A 10,748-nucleotide genomic window follows, 5' to 3' on the forward strand; every position below is an offset into this window, starting at 1 on the left:
GCATCATCTAGCTGTCTTCTCCCCAGTCAGACAGTTCCTGGCCCGTTTCTTCCATTCATTGGTTTTTCTTTCATGGAGGCTCAGTGGGAGTCACTTTGAGTGGTCTATGTATTAATTTGGCTAGGCTACAGGGGCAGACAGAGGGAGGTGCAAAGTGTGCAGCTGCATTAGAGCCCCAGACCAACGGGGACCCAAGGTCAGTGTAGCAGAGAAGCCCTAAGTCAGTTCTGCACAGTGGCCCAATGTTTGCTACAACAACCTCCTTTTGGCTAGGAAAGTTGGCCTGTAGCTATTTTAGCGAAGGGACGCATGACAGGGTGAGGAGAGAGGCAGGAATGCAAGGGTTAATTTAAAAAAAAAAAAAAGTGCGGGAAATTCAAAAAAAGTGCGGGAAAGATTGCTGCATTTGTTGCATGGAGAGAGAGGAAAAAGCCATGTGCAATGTATGATGAATCATTATGAAAGCCTCTACAGGGCAGAAAACTTTTTATCAAACCAAGTGACAGCACAGGGCCAATTACCAGGAGCTAGCAGTGTCAAATATGTGTAGGAAGCTCATGATTCCCAAATTCAGGAATATTGGGTATATCTCTACACTCTTGCTGGTGAATTGAGTGAATGGGGAAAATAGGAAAGATGAGTGACTGGGGTGGATTAGAGAGTATATGCATTTTGCTGACAGTTTAGTATTCTGGCTGATTCTCCAACCTACTTCCTACAGGTTTTTCTGAAACTTCCACCTGGAATAGATAGGCACATCATGTCATTCCATCATCATTAGGAGGTTACAAAATGTTCATGTTTTTATTAGGTCAATAAATTTAACATATTTAGAAAGTGGGGTCAACAAATACAGCCTACAATCATATTCGTCATAAAACAAAACGTGGCAAAATTTGGGGCTTGGCCTAAATTAAGTGGGGTGTGGACAAGTTAAACTCACATCTCACTGCTACTGACATGGAGCATAATTCAGCACCACTCCAGGGCAGAGGATATTATTAAGCCTGCAAAAAATCAGACTAGGCATCTAAACACCTGCCGAGCCCATGTGGCTGATCCAGGCTTTCTCCTCATTGTCCTGCCTGATTATATGATGGGGGAAAAAATTCCTGAGCTATTTTCTTTACTAATTCTATTGGGGTTAATGGGATAGAACCTTAGACCTTGTAGAAATTGTCAAGTCAAGCGAAAGGTGCTCAGAAAGATATATGAAAAATGTCTGTTACTTAGTAGATGTGTGGAAATCCAAACTGCACAATCATTATGATTAAAGATGTTTCCAAAAAAATGTTAAAGTTGTAAAACATATTTGAATGGTTAGAACCTCATTTAACTATTCAATAGTATTAGTCTATTTAGAGATAGTCCCTCATTCTCTGTTTGATATCCATCCCCCAAACAGAATCAATTTTTAATGGGGCACAAACAGAAAAAAAACTTGGCAAATGTTATAAATTTTCCTCACTCTACTAGAAACAATAAGGTTGGTTTAGTAAATGTATACATGCTGTACCTTGCAATTAATAATTCACTTAGTTTAGTAAATTATATTATTCTCTGCTGACTTCAACCATCAAATTATTTACAAGGAAAAATCCAGTATGGTTCCTTATCTTGTGATTGGGTATTCCTTGCGAACTCATTTTCCCTGCATTCACTAACATTACTAAAATATCCATTGCAAGGTGATAATTCACCTTAGCAAGTGAATGGCATAAATACCTAGATTAAATCAACAGCCATGTATACTTTGTCTTCTGTTTTACCATTGGAAAAATTCCCGTCATGTCTAACACCTAACAAACAGAAAGTTACAATAAATCTCCCAGCGTAGACGCAGATGGCAATAGAAGGCAATCGTTCTAAGCGTTTTCTATTCAAGATTACTATTTGGTTGGATTTGGGTTGCATAACTAAAGCTTAACAGGTTCTCTTCAAACCAGTAATTTAATTTTTTGTTTTTCATTTGCAGAATACATTTCAAAAATTCACCCAACACATCTCCCCAGCATGGAGAGGAAGCAGAGGTATGCTCTAGGGTTGGCATGGACGATACTGATAGAAGGCAGAGTGAGAAAGATGGACAGATGACCTGGTATTTGAGAAAATGGAAAAAATAATTTTAGACAAATAAATGTTACTATTTAGGTACAGAAAAAACTTTGGGGGGGCACGGTACTATCCATGGCAAGCGTGCATGCGCATTATTGTTATGTAAACATGACCGCTTCACTACACCCCTGCCTATGTGTCACTCAAAGGGTGACATCATGATACCAGAACCCACCCACTCTCCCACCGCAGGTCTGGGGTTGTGTTCAGAGAGACAAGCCACCCACCGGCCTGAGCCTGCAATTCCATATGGGGGAGATGGTCTGTGGCTCTGGCCAGTGCACCCCCCCAGCGGGGTCTTTCTCCTGACCCCACCAGGGGCGGACCGGTCAGAGCCACGGACCACACAAAAACTCTGCAAATTAAGAGTGGGCATGCATGCCCATTCCCCAAAAAAATGAGGGCCCTGCGTTCCTGCCCATGCCTGCCCGACTACACCCCTGCTACCAAGGAAATCTCTAGATTTAGGGTGCGTTTTGGCTTTGTATCCTTTAATAAGTTACTCATTGGATGTGTTCCATGCACTACTTCCTAATATACTGGCTGGAGAACATCCAGCATCATCTAGCTGTTTTCTCCCCAGTCAGACAGTGCCTGGCCCGTTTCTTTCATTCATCGGGTTTTCTTTCATGGAGGCTCAGTGGGAGTCACTTTGAGTGGTCTATGTGTAAATTAGGCTAGGCTACAGGGGCAGACAGAGGGAGGTGCAAAGTGTGCAGGTGCATTAGAGCCCCAGACCAACAGGGACCCAAGGTCAGAGTAGCAGAGAAGCCCTAAGTCAGTTCTGCACAGTGGCCCAATGTTTGCTACAACAACCTCCTTTGGCTAGAAATGTCAACTTCTGTAATCCACCCATCAAGTCATTGTAATATTTACATAACTCATCCAGAGAGCTGGCCCACTGCTTATATCAGGGCTGAGGACTCATGAGAAAAGTACCAAGGCAGGGTGCTGTAATGTTCTATGGAAATAGCACCCTGCTGCCATCCAAACAGCCATGATTTGCCTGCATTGTATGGAGGAGCTCATAGATCCAGTGAGGAAATCATGAAATCCTAAACAAGTTATTCAAATAAAATGAAAACGTTATTATCTTGTTGATGAGGAGCAATGGAGGAAGTTAAGAATAAACACATAAAACCACAGATTAATGTGAGCAATGTGTTTGCTGATATCTGAAAATGCAACCTAACTTGTTTCTTGATAAAACAACGGCTTCATTCTTGGTCACCTATAAGGAACAAGCACAAGAATCCCACTCAACTATTCTTATTTTTGGAGTCTGTAAAAATTGTATTGATAGAAAAAAAAGTATTTTCAAGGAAATAGGTAATCTGTACACTGATATATTCCATGACTTATATATTGAATTAATTAATTTTATGTTGGTTTGGGAATAAGTAAAATATATCACATTAAATGTTGATATTGTAATAAAGCCATTGTTTGAACCTATTGTTTCTGTCTTTCTAGGACACACAAGACATTGAACCTTATGCCACCTTTACCAAGAAGAAAAACAAGTTAAATTGTGATAATGGCCTGCGGAAGGACTAAACAGAATACAAATATTCTGCTATCATTGCTTTGTTTTTATAAAATAATTATCTTAAGTCAAACCAAAACCATATAGCTATAATAAATAATAATTCGTTTGGTTTACTGAAAATAAAGACTCCCCCCCCCCATGTAATTTGAAGTGAAGATACAGCAAATTGTCTGGTGGTGAAAATAATGACGGCAATTTCTGATGTTAGGGAAGTTTAGCTGATGTTCACTGTGGCCAACACTTGCTACGAGCTGCCCAAAGTGAAACATTTCTGCAAAAATACAAGCCGTCCACTGCCTATGCTTCCTATTGGCTTTCTCTTTCTTTGGGTTTCACTTTCTGCATTGAAATTTAAAAATAATATGAACCACAGCCATATAGGTAGCCATGTCTACTAAAAAATTGGTTGGCTTTTATATTTTGTATCTTCTTTTAATCTTTATTATGTTTACTTTTCAATGTATTCTGTTCTCTAATTCAATATATATTAGTGGACCTCCTATACACACTATACAAATCTACATAGCCGATTAGGAGTAGATATGGCGCTCATATAAATATAAAATGCACATATACTCTATGACTCTATATCCTTTTTAAGCGTTTATAATTACATAAAAGGAAGTTTCAGTGAGCGGTGTTTAGTATACCACGGGCCGGGTGTAAACGTAGAACAGTGAGCTGACCATCAAAACCAAATAAAGATAACTTTTCTGTATTGCTCTGTATCAGCCCCGAAACACATTATCTACAAGCACCATGACTGTTCCCCTCCTGATAATTTGTATTTGTGGGTATACACTCACAGCAGGTGAGTTTCTATGTACCATGCATAAAGAAAATTAAGAACAAATGATCAGAATTTCCAGAGCTTTCCACCAGGGGAAAAAACTGAAAGGACAGAATTTATTTTGTATTTGCAGTGTTTTTGGACTTCCAGATGATCAATTACCAATCAGAATATCAGAATCAGAATATCACTAAGATTGGTGGATCAAGTACAAAACAGTCAACAGATCTGTGTGTACTAAACCTAGCACAGACACCATCATGTAGTATGGGTGCAAGTAGGGCAGAAGTTGTTGTCTTACGTGCAGTCCACATCTAGAATACATGGGGGCTTTACAGAGCCAATGGTGCCAAAACACGTTCTTGTGTGTGCTAAATGTTTTTTGCTGATAAAATAATGCTATAATTTTCATCATTAATTTTTACTAAGCCAATGCAACCTGCAACAGCTACAAATATTCTATGAATGCCAGGGACAGTCCAGGATTCATTATTGCAGTGTAAAACATGCACAATAGTTGCAGATACATGCCCATAACCTACGGTCCTCCAAATAGGGTCAGGTTCTGACTCTAGAGCCCCCATACTCCAATATAATGTTCAATATTCCTAACACTTAATTATTGCATTTTTCTTTTTGCCTTTACTATTATATGTGGTATCATTTATATTGTAAATAAAGAAAACATAGAGAATAAATGGCATGAGGTCTAATAATGTTGTATTGTTTAATGTCCTCAGAAAGGAACATCAATACAGCAATATCTACAATATCTATAGCAATACCCCTTCCCAATCATATTTTCTAAATTTCAGATAGCACGGTTGTGGTTGGGAGAAAAGGCACGTCTACAGTTCTGCAATGTGGAGACCATTGGCAAGTCCAATTAGTAGGAGTTATATGGAAGAATAATCACATTAATAATTCTTCCTGTTTGTTCTCATATGCTGCCATATACAAAGGTGAAAAAAAATATGTAACAACTGCAGTACAAGGATTTTGTCTAACAATATATCATTGACTATCCAGGACACCTAGATATCCGATGGAGGAAAACACACCTGTGTCATGTCAAATCCCATGCGGGCCTTCATCAGTACAACCAGTACTAGGTACAAGTATTAGGTGTGTTGCAACTTTTTTTTTTTCTTCTTTCAAAGTGTTACATATATTAGGCAAACTTTTAATGTCAGCCAAATTGTCATGGTAAATAGTTTACACTGCTAGATATAGAGGAGAGCATGGCACTTACTACCAGTCATAAACCCTGTTTATACTAACATGGACCCTAAGCAGGATTTGGATTTCCAGTCTTAAGAACTGTTGCCACATGAAATTAGGTATCCACAAGTGCCTTTAAAAAACATAGTCAAATTACCCTAAATGGGCCAAAATATGCAATTAATTTACGATTAATCTATAAAAAAACATTTTAGTTTAAATGTAATGGAGGGGAAAAATCTTAGCATGTTTGCTGACTGCATCATTCGGGAGAGTTCACCTTACTTCTCATTTCAGAGACAAGAAAGGGAAGTTAGAGGAAAACACCAAAAAATTAATAGAGGAATTCCTCTTCTAGACACTTATCCCCAGAACAGGTAAATTACCCCTCACCTCTTGGTATGTCAAGGTTAGGGGGGGTACCAGTAAGAGAGTCCCAGTCTAAAGTCACCAAGGCTTTTCTGTACTCAGCCCACTGTTATTGAAAACAGTAACGTAACAATAACTAAATTTTTTTTATTGGGTAGCCCAGCCCCCCGTGTCTCCTAATGTTGGCAGCTCTGGATTTACAGAATATATACCCATCAGTGGATTCCCTGGATCCCACATTCAGATGATATAAACACGGGAAAAATGAAAGAAGTAAATGATACCTGGCCAGTGATCAGCACATACCTGTTGGAGTCAGTGTGACATGTTTTGTGTCTCATCCTACATTTAACAATCACTGAAATCCAACTATTCAAATAGAAAATGAAATGGGTAAGTGTATGTAAAGAGAACCAGCATTCCCACCACCCACACAAATGAAGCTTTATTCTGTTATGTATATGGTGGAAATAAGTGCAGTATGTTTTTCTATCCCATGAATAATGACCAGTTAAAAGCCACCCATTGCAGACTCCCACTTGCAGGCCTCAGTACAGATCCCTAGCAACACAACTACATTGAAGGCCTCCCAAGTACAGATCCCAAGAGACAGCCCATTAACATTGCCCCAGTGCAGACCCCCAGCGCAGACACCCATTAACATTGCCCCAGTGCAGACCCCCAGTACAGACTCCCAGTTCACTTATCTTTGTCCTACTCTGGTGCTGTTGCTCTCTCCATCTAAATGATTCATGCTACACGGACTTTGCAGAGACTGATGTGCAGGAGATCACTCCTTTCACAGACTCAGCTATTGTACCAGTTATTCTGCTGCTGCTGGGAGATGGGGAAGATATTTTAAATTCACTTCAGAGTTCACTTCACCTAATGATAGGTACAGTCCTGTCTGCCATTAATTGTTGCTGAGAAAATTGGATAGCTTTCCTTGTCTTTCCACAGACATTTGTGGTAGCAAGCACTAAGAAAAAACAAACTATGGCAGTAACAGAGGGTAGATTCTAGTCATGTTTTCTCAGCATGCACAGCAGTTGGCTCCAATGGCACCTTAGCCAGGAGTTCCTCAACTTTGGCTTTATCCATAATTATGTACCAATCATTGTGCACTTTTTTCTAACAGGTTTATGCTGGGAATTTATTACGGACATCTGTGTGGGACTGGCCATACTTCTTTTCCTTGCCCCTTTTATTATCTGCTGGATCCAAAAACATGTGTTTTCATGTAGATTTTTCTTTTAACATCATTTAATATTGTTAGGCAATATGTGCCAGGAATAGCTGCTACAATCTACTTTGCAGTGCCTTGCACAAAGGATTCAGCTTCAAAGCATTGCATTGAATTGTGTGTATCAAAACAGCATTTTTATTTTAAAGCTTGTGCATGTAGTATCTATAACTTGCAAGAGAAGGCCAATCGTAATCTAAAATGTAAATCCAGAATTAGTTACTTATATTAAAGCAGAACTAACTTTAAAAAAAAACCCTTACTTTTACTTCCACAATTCTCTCGATCCCTCAGAAGCTGTCCTCAGTTCGGTCCTGTACCAACATGGAATCCCCCACTACAGTGCCGCCATCTTCTTTTGTATTCTTGCTTCTTCTGCCACGAGATCAGGTGACATATCCTGTTGTATTTGTAAAGTATTATATAACAAACTCACTGTGCATGTGTAGGATCAGCACTTTTTTCAATGACTGAAAAACCTCATTAGGAATGCACAGAAGGAGCAGCCAGAAGCCTTGGGATTTGTGATCTGGTATCCCAGGAGGCTTCGCCCTTCTATTCAAAAAGGGGTGCTTAGTCCCATTAGCCACCTTAGTGTTTCTTTTTGATGATAAGATAAAATGTGGAAAAATTCTGGCCCGGCCCTTGGACTGAAGTGGAGCATAGCTAAGTTAAAGTGGGTTTGTCTAGGTACTGTAACATGTACTGCATATATATATAAAATGTAACATACATAATAAAAATAATAATAATAATTTACAGATAATGATGGCAAAAAGGCAGGTTTTATCAAACCGAGGATAATCACAATGGGCTGAAGATATTAAGAACAGGCAGATATCAACAAGAGACCAATATTAGTCATAAACTCCAATGGCATATTAGGCAGATTTACCAGTAAATTGTCCCATAGTGACAGTGACAATCTCGTGTAGCTTAAATCTGACAGGCACTGCAGAAGGAGGGAGAATCGGAGATCTGGGAACCGAATCGATGACTTGCAACCTAGCTAAAAAGTTGGGTTGCCAGGCCATTCCTGGAGGGAGAATCTTCTTTCTAGAGAACAACCTTGTAGCAAAATTTCCTTTTTCCGTTGGTGGATTGGATAGAACTACCTCAACCTCCTTCTTCCTAAAGAGAGAGAGACAACCCGCCCAGTACCCTGAGCATGCAACTCTACACAAGAGACATGGTCCGCAGCTCTGGCTGGTGTGCCGCCTCCACCCAGCAGGGTATTTTTCCTGACACTGTAGGGGGGCAGACTGGCCAGAGCTGCAGACCACCAAAGAATTATTTGCAAAATAAGAGTGAGCACACCTGCCCATTCCCGAAAAAAGTCCTGCTTATACCCCTGTGTGCAAGGAAAAATTTAGTTTGGTACGATTTCCTAGCATGTGATTAAGTATTCTTTGCATTTTTGCTACATTCACTAAGCTAACTGAAATATCAAATGGAAATTCATATTTCACCTTAGCAAGTAAACGGCCTAAATTATTTTAGTATCCCCAATTGTATTTGTTGTTATCTGTGTTTCCATTAGATAAATTTACCTTCCCAGAGTGCAACAAAAATAAGGGGTTCTATGCCTTTTACTTTTCTATTCAAGACTAAAAACCTATTTGACAATTGAAGGGGACTGAGGATTGCATTTTAAAAGAGTTTCTATTGCTCTATTGCTCTAAAGAACTAATTGAATTTGATTTGCAGAAAGCTAAAAAGGCATGAGCGATTCTCTTCAAACCAGTAATTTAATTTTCTGACTTTTATGTGCTGAACACGCTCTAAAATGTCACCTAACACATCTCCCTCATAACAAGAGGACAGTTGTGCAGAGGTATGTGGAAAACTAATTTTTGTCAATGTGAAATTGCAAGTCTTTGTGTTAATTATTTTGTTCTTTTTGTGCCCTAATGACATCCAGCACCTTGTTGAAATAGATCAGAAAGGAAGACCCTGTCAATTTATATTCTAGCCCATGCCTCCCTATCCACAATGTCCCCCTCTTGGCCTTTTCATTCCCTGAGTTTCAGTTCTTTCCGTCATGGGGGTTCAACATCAATTGTGGACATTGCTTAGAGGAATGAGTAAAGCCTGGCTGGGAATGCCAACTTCTCCAGTCTACCCATCATGGGATGGCTTACACCAATATTGGCATACACCCTCTCAAGAGCTGACCCTCCACCTATTTCAGGGCTTACAGTTCTCGAGAGAAGTACTGATTATTGTTGGTCAAATATCCCACTATTCGATTGGACGGCTATACGATCGAATAGTGAGAAATTCTCCGGGAGATCAAATGCTGAATTCGAAAACCATTGAAGTCAATGCTGCAAGAGCAATCAGAGTGCTTCTACTATGTATTCTTGGATAGATTTTCTCTATCCAAGAATACAGGGCACTAGTAAAACTGCAGAGGTTCTCTGCAGTTCAGTTTCCCATGTGACGTGTGGGAAACTGAACTACAAATTACTTCTGCAGTTCCACTACAAACTCTGGGCTCTACAGGTGATCAATGAGGATAAGTCATGTTTGGAGGCAACAAGAATCAAAGGACAATTTGAAGTGATGGAAGTTTGAAGATTGAAGTTTAGCTGACATTCAAAATCAACACTAGTTATGAGTTGCCTAAAGTGAAGAATTTATGACAGGAGAACTGAAAAAGGAAATTAAACATTAAATTTCCTGCAAAAAAATACAATCTCAACATTTTTTTGAGTGATTTATATTTCACCTTCTTAAATCGCATTGTACCACAGCAATATAAGTAACTGTTAGAGAAAGGAAGAGGAGAGAGATTCCTTCAATAAAAATTTGACCCTGAATGGTATCGGCACATATGCAAACTCATTATATTCACCTTCATTTACCTTCACTAAACCTTACATTTCCCTTTTTGCTCTTGTTATTTTAGAGCTGGTCGGTATGCAAAAGTAGGCTGCAAACATTAAAATTGGAAATTCCAGATCCACATAGAGATATTGTAATACTACATATGATGTCTCCTGGTAGACTCGAAGTCCCAGGCCATGGCCTAAGTGGTCTTGTGAGAAGTACTGCCCTGACTATTTTCCTGCATTATGGAGAGAGAGTGTGGGGGGTAAAAGTGAGAGAGGTGAAGAACAAAAGGGAACACGAGTGGGGAAAAGAGAGAGAGGTAAAGAGAGGGAGAAGCAGAGGAGAGATGAAAAAGAGAGAATGGAGAGAGAGACGAAACACAGAGCGAGGGAGCGAGAGAGATATGTAAAGAGAGGAAGAGAGAGGAAAAAAGAGAGGGTGAGGAGTGAGCCAGGTGAAAGAACAAAAGGGAACATGAGTAGGGAAGAGAGACGAAAGAAAGAAAGAAAGAAAGAAAGAAAGAAAGAAAGAAAGAAAGAAAGAAAGAAAGAAAGAAAGAAAGAAAGAAAGAAAGAAAGAAAGGAGACAGAAAGTTGGGGAAGAGAGAAGATGAGAGAGAGGAGAAA

At 39.5% G+C, this 10,748-nt stretch overlaps 1 protein-coding gene across 1 annotated transcript in view; it reads left to right on the forward strand.

The window, feature by feature from the left end:
- LOC140321616 (OX-2 membrane glycoprotein-like) overlaps positions 1-4,958 on the forward strand; it is a 77,868-nt gene extending 72,910 nt beyond the window's left edge. Inside the window, exons 7-8 of the transcript XR_011918987.1 lie at positions 1,976-2,030; positions 3,589-4,958. The gene's annotated coding sequence lies outside the window, so the exon portion shown is untranslated. The remainder of the gene's footprint in view (positions 1-1,975; positions 2,031-3,588) is intronic.
- The last annotated feature ends 5,790 nt before the right edge of the window (positions 4,959-10,748 follow it).

The sequence above is a fragment of the Pyxicephalus adspersus genome, chromosome 1, assembly GCF_032062135.1.
Source record: "Pyxicephalus adspersus chromosome 1, UCB_Pads_2.0, whole genome shotgun sequence".
Classification (NCBI taxonomy): Eukaryota; Metazoa; Chordata; class Amphibia; order Anura; family Pyxicephalidae; genus Pyxicephalus; species Pyxicephalus adspersus.